At 34.2% G+C, this 6,027-nt stretch overlaps 1 long non-coding RNA gene across 1 annotated transcript; it reads right to left on the bottom strand.

Annotated features, from left to right (window-relative positions):
* Positions 1–1,778: 1,778 nt before the first annotated feature.
* Positions 1,779–3,817, bottom strand: LOC147644225 (uncharacterized). Its single transcript, XR_015270909.1, has 3 exons — positions 3,407–3,817; positions 3,167–3,271; positions 1,779–2,811 (listed from the first exon to the last, which is right to left on the bottom strand). It is a non-coding gene; the product is annotated as an uncharacterized LOC147644225 (long non-coding RNA).
* Positions 3,818–6,027: the final 2,210 nt, after the last annotated feature.

Below are 6,027 nucleotides of genomic sequence, written 5' to 3'. Positions count from 1 at the left end.
CACTTCCCTCCCCTTAAAAGGGTTGCCTATGTTTGGGCTGGCATTTCAGGGTACAATGCAGGCAACTGGTTTTGTGCCGGTTCTATTTCTTGTTGTGGTTCTTGATTATTTTTAGCTTGTTTTCTAAATTTTGTATATAAAAAGGTAAGTGGATTTTGTGTATACAATTTTGATAGGACAACAAAAATAATAAGAACGATAACTACTAATATTATAATTACGTAAAGTGTGGTATTATTTTCTGAAATTAGTTTTAAAACGTCATTATGTTCTACTATCTTTATCTTAGTAACATTAATCGGTGAAGACAATGCTGTTAAATCAAATTCTGGACTTAACGAATTTTCGCTTAAAATAACATTTCCAATTTTAACTCTACATTGTTTTATCTATACATCTATACATCTATACATCTATACATATATATAAAGAGGAAAGGTTTGATTTTTTGTTTGTTTGTATGAATTGAATAGGCTCCGAAAGTACTTGGCAGATTTGGAAAATTCTTTCACTGTTGGAAAGCTACATCATTCCTGAGTGACATAGGCTATATTTCATTTAAAAAAAATAGGCATCCTTACTAAAATTACGATAACGTAATCCAAGGTGTTAAAAAAATATCAAAAAACTACCTTACATCGCGTGCGCTGCGAAAACTATTGATGATAGAACAAAAGGATATACTACATTTTTTTAGAACACACCATTATCTACAAAAAATCAGTGACAGCATATCTCTAACTATTGCAGTCATGTCACAATAAGCGTTTTTTTATTGAAAAAAAGAAATTAAAATACCACCGCTACAAAAATGGCCCAGCAGGTGGTCAACTAGCTCATATACCGAGGATACCGATGATCCAAAATGATATGACAATCCCATTTAAACGGCTTCAATTTCCAGTAAGAACATCTTTCGCATTAACAATTAACAAGTCCCAAGGCATGCTTGAAATCGTCTCCCATATGGACTACGATTGAAACATTAAAATTAAGGACAAATATGAGAGCTCATCTTCATGGAATCACTGATAGCGATTTCCCACAGCAACTGCTAAAACTTAGGGAAGGAATTTTTCGAACTCCAAATTTAAGCGGTCATTGTGACATTCTTCTGGATGAGTCTCTAGGCCAAATACTCCATAATTTGGAAAATTTGATATCGAGAATTTGCACGAAAGAGACTTCCATTGGCTGTGTTCTCGGGCTATAGTATCACCTAAGAATGATACTGTCAATGAAATAAATAATCCGATTGTTCAAAAAGTCCCCGGCCAAACAAAAACATACAAATCGATCGACACTGTAACGAATATTGAAGATGCAGTCCATTATCCACAGGAATTTTTAAATTCGTTGAACCCTTCTGGACTGTCACCCCATGAATTGACGTAAAAAATCGGAATCCCAATCATGCTTTTAAGAAATTTAAACCCTCCGAGCATGTGTAATGGGACGAAGCTGCTTATTAAGGAGTTAAAGGACAATTTAATAGTAGCAACTGTTATCACTGGCCCAGCAAGTGGTCAACTAGCTCATATACCGAAGATACCGATGATCCCAACTGATCTGCCAATCCCATTTAAACGGCTTCAATTTCCGGTAAAAACATCTTTCGCATTAACAATTAACAAGTTCCAAGGCCAAACCTTCGAATTAGTAGGGATCGATCTGCGAAAGAAATGTTTTACTCATGGTCAACTGTATGTTGGTCTATCGCGAGTAGGAGCCCCTGAAAATCAATTTATTTTGCTGCCACAAAATAAAACAACATCAAATATTGTGTACAGAGAAGCTCTAATATTCTAATAATTTTGCTTCCATTTATTTTAATATCGCCATTTAATTCTTGACAATTTTGTTCGATTGTAGTTTCAGTTAGACTCCATGTAAGTATAATAGTTGGTTCTACATATTGAGTCATTTCCTTTGAAGGAGTTGGTATAAAATTACAAATTGGATTTTTACGCTTAATTATATTTTTAATGCATTCATTATTAACTTCTTTATTGTTTTGATTATAAATTTTATTCTTATCTTCAAAATATGATTGTTGATCTGAATAGTCTAACTGATATCCATTATGGTCGGGATAAGGAATTATTTTAATGGTGTTAATGGTTTTGTGGCTAATGGGGATATGTGAATATGTGATTGTAGTCAATCCACGTAGATGTTTTGATTAAAAGTATATTTTGGCTGTTAATGCGTTCTAGTTTGTCGTAATTGAGTAACTTTTGGTTAAAAAGTCAAAGACGTGAAAGTTGCATGCCCATTTCGATGTCTTCAATGTACTCAATAAATTGCATGAGTTCATAAACAAGTGTGTCAATACTATTGCGGTTATTTTGGTAGTTAGTAAATTTCTCCAGTCCTTCATTCACAAACTTTACGACATCATTTAATTTATGAAGTTGAATTGAATTTTCTGCAATTATGTCAATTTTTTGTTAATGTTTACCCTATCATTTTCATCAAGTGTGCCAAAAAGAAATGTAAAAGATGAACCTATTATGTCAAATAGTCCACGTTTCTGCCTATTTTGCTGATGAATAGTTATACCATTTAATTCTTTTAGTAGTTTATTGTACAAATATTTCATTCTGGTCGAGTCTTTGATTTTGTTACCAAAAGATTCGGTGATAATATTGATTTCTGTTAGATTAATTCTTAAACAGTGATGTTCATATACTACCGGTATTTGAATTGAGAAGAGTAAATAGCCAAGGTCGGAATCTGTGTTGGTTATTTGAATTTGTTGAGTGTGGCCCGTGGTGAATAATAGAAATAACATCATCGTACAGAAGATTCCTGTGGAAGTTTAACGGCATTAGTTTTCTTTTGTTTCTTAAATTGTGTTTTGTAGTATTGGGTTTCCCTATTTCGATTAATAATTTTGTAATGGTCTTCGTCTATTTTTTCTACATTTTTATTAGCTTTAAATGGATTTTCTAATTTTCCCTTTTGAAGTGGACCTTTTCTGTATCTAGTGTCAATGTTAAAATGTTTGTCCAGTGGTGTCATGTTTTATTTTATGATTGTATGTGTAAAGAATTGTCTCTATCTTGTTTAATTTTACTTCTTCATCATTGGATGAGTTGATTATTCGAATTTTTTCATTTATTGTCTTATGTAGTCTTTCGACGTCTGCTACACCGGTTTTTACCGTGTTAAGTTGTAATTCAATTCCTTCTGCTTCAAGTCATCGCTTTAAAGTCAAGCTGGTGAAAGCTCCGTCTCTGTCTGCCTTTAGTAATTTGGGTTTACCTAACTGAGTAAAAATGCGCATTAGTGCGTTCCGGCATTCTATCCAATCCTTTGATTTAATATGTTCAAGTGTAGCGAATTTTGAATAAATGTCAATGCAACTGATGTAATGTTTTCCCTCAGATGAATAAATATCTACCAGAAATTTGTCTCGACAATGTTCAGGTTTGGGTGTGATTTTAAGAGGCATTTTGGTATTTCTGTGTTCTGTTTTAGCCAAATTACATACATATGTTGCATTCATTTATTATATTCTGAATTAATAGTTGGCTATTTGGAAAAAAGTGATTTTCTTTGAATAATTTAGTCATTTTCTGTATACCTGGATGTAAAAGTTTTTCATGTGATTGAAGTATAATTTCTTTGAATTCGGCGTATGAACAAACATTCTTTAATAAGTGGAGGCTGCGAATTACTTTAGTGTAAGTGGTATTAATAATTTCTCTGTGTGCTCTTTGAATGATTTTAAAATCTACATCGCTTTCAATATGAAAGGTAATGTTTTTATGAATAAAATGATCAAGTAAAATTTGTTTGACTTTGTCGAGTGTCATTACATTATATTGGATTGTTGTAATGGAGTTACCGAATATTATTGAATGCTCTACTTTATTGTTATCGGATTTAATGAAAATTATTTGTTTTTTGAAATAGTTTATTGGGTTTTCTGTTAAATGAATTAGGTTACTATTATCTTCTTCTGCACTATGTTGAGTAACTTCACTATGGTGATTTTCTTCAATTTTAATTCTTGATAATGCATCGGCAACTGAATTTTCTTTCCCTTTAATATAGTCGATTTTAAATTGGTATTCGTTTAACTTGGCTTTCCATCTTTGTAACTTGGCATTTGGTTCTTTTAAAGTATGCAGCCATCTAAGAGGTTGATGGTCACTAGCAATGAGAAAATGTCGTCCTAGTAAATAATGTCGAAAAGTTTTAGTGGCCCAAACAATTCCTTTTCGATAGCACAGTAATTTAATTCATGTTCATTAAGTGTTCTGCTAATAAAGGATATAGGATGACCATTTTGAGAACGTACGGCTCCAAGGGCTAGATTACTGGCATCTGTGGTTAAAGTGCATTTTTTTTTTCGAAATCGGGTAATTGGAGAATTGGTTCTCTTATTATTAATGTTTTAAGTTTTTTGAATGCTTCTATGTAAGCGATATTTTGTGTATCTATGTTTGCTCCTTTTTTTAAACATTTGGTCATTGGTTTTGCTATGTCTGCGTAGTTTGGGATAACTTTTGGACGTTGATGCACTAAGGTCAGTACATACAAGTGGCCCGTATGACACCAGGCACGTGCCTGTTTGGGTTAGGTGTTAGTAGGCGCGATGAAAAATATAGGACAGAATAAGAGGAAAATTGACTACCGGCGTGCTGCCAGATTGTTAGCTTGCATGTTTACTAAGTGTGTTAGTATTAAAGATTTTAATTTGGGAAGGGAATCTACGTTAGAGATTAGTGTGTACAAATCATTATAATTTGCACATAACACTCTAAAAGGTTCATGCAGTTCAAAGGAGGTCCTACAGTGCCGCAACACTAATGGGATATAGGATCTAGTGGTTCTACATGGTACATGGAAATTAAGCTGACTCAACAAGTCAGCACTTTCCACATCACCATGGATAAGGTTAAAAATAAAGGTTATCCCTAGCATCGTTCTACGATTGGCTAAGGACGGCAAGTTTATTAATAGGAGTCTACTAGAGTAGGAAGGTAATCTTTGGTTTGCATCCCAATTTAAACCGCGTAGAGCGAAAAGTAAAAAGTTCTTTTGAACCGACTCAATGCGTTTACTATGGACGCCGTACTGAGGGCTCCAAACGCAGCATCCATATTCTAGGATAGGTCGAACTAAGGAAGTATATAAGGATTTAGTAACATAGGGGTCATTGAATTCCTTCGACCACCGTTTAATAAATCCAAGCACACCCCTGGCTCTATTCACCATAGTCGAAATATGATCAATAAAGTCAAGTTTTGGGTCCAAGCGGACGCCCAAATCGTCAACTGTATTAATTCTTTCCAAAGAGCAGCCGTTCAGCGTGTAAGTAGCAAGCTTAGGAGCGACACGAGAGAATGTCATTAGCTTGCATTTCGAGCCATTTAAGTTTAATAAGTTTACACGGCACCAAGTTTGAAAATTATTAAGATCTGTTTGTAAATCCGACTGGCAGGCAACGTCTTTGTATTGCACGCAAAGCTTGACGTCATCCGCGTACATAAGTACTCTGGAGTTAGTCAAGACTTTGGGCAGGTCATTTATGAACAATGTAAACAACAAGGGTCCCAAATGGCTTCCTTGCGGGACACCAGATGTAACCCTTAGAATATTGGATAAATTATTCTTAAAGAGGACCTTTTGCGTCCTGCCATTCAAATAACTAGAGATCCAATTAAGAAGATCACTTGGAAAACCCATTGAATCGAGTTTTCTAACGAGCAGAGAATGATTAACAGAGTCAAATGCTTTACTGAAATCAGTATAGATTACATCTGTCTGACAATTATTATGGAAGCCCTTTATAATATAGGAAGAGAGCTTCAAAAGATTTGTTGTTGTTGATCTTCGCTTAATAAAACCATGTTGACATGGAGAAATAACCGATCTACAAAGGTGCTGTAAATGAGGGGTGATAATATTTTCAAATAATTTTGGGATTGCCGACAACTTAGAGATTCCTCTATAATTGCTGGCATCCAATTTGCTACCTTTTTTGTGGAGAGGAATAATAAACGATTCCTTCCA

This window comes from Drosophila serrata, unplaced genomic scaffold, assembly GCF_035046125.1.
Source record: "Drosophila serrata isolate PLE 108 unplaced genomic scaffold, ASM3504612v1 contig_214, whole genome shotgun sequence".
Lineage (NCBI taxonomy): Eukaryota > Metazoa > Arthropoda > Insecta > Diptera > Drosophilidae > Drosophila > Drosophila serrata.
This window is presented reverse-complemented; position numbering and strand designations above follow the sequence as displayed.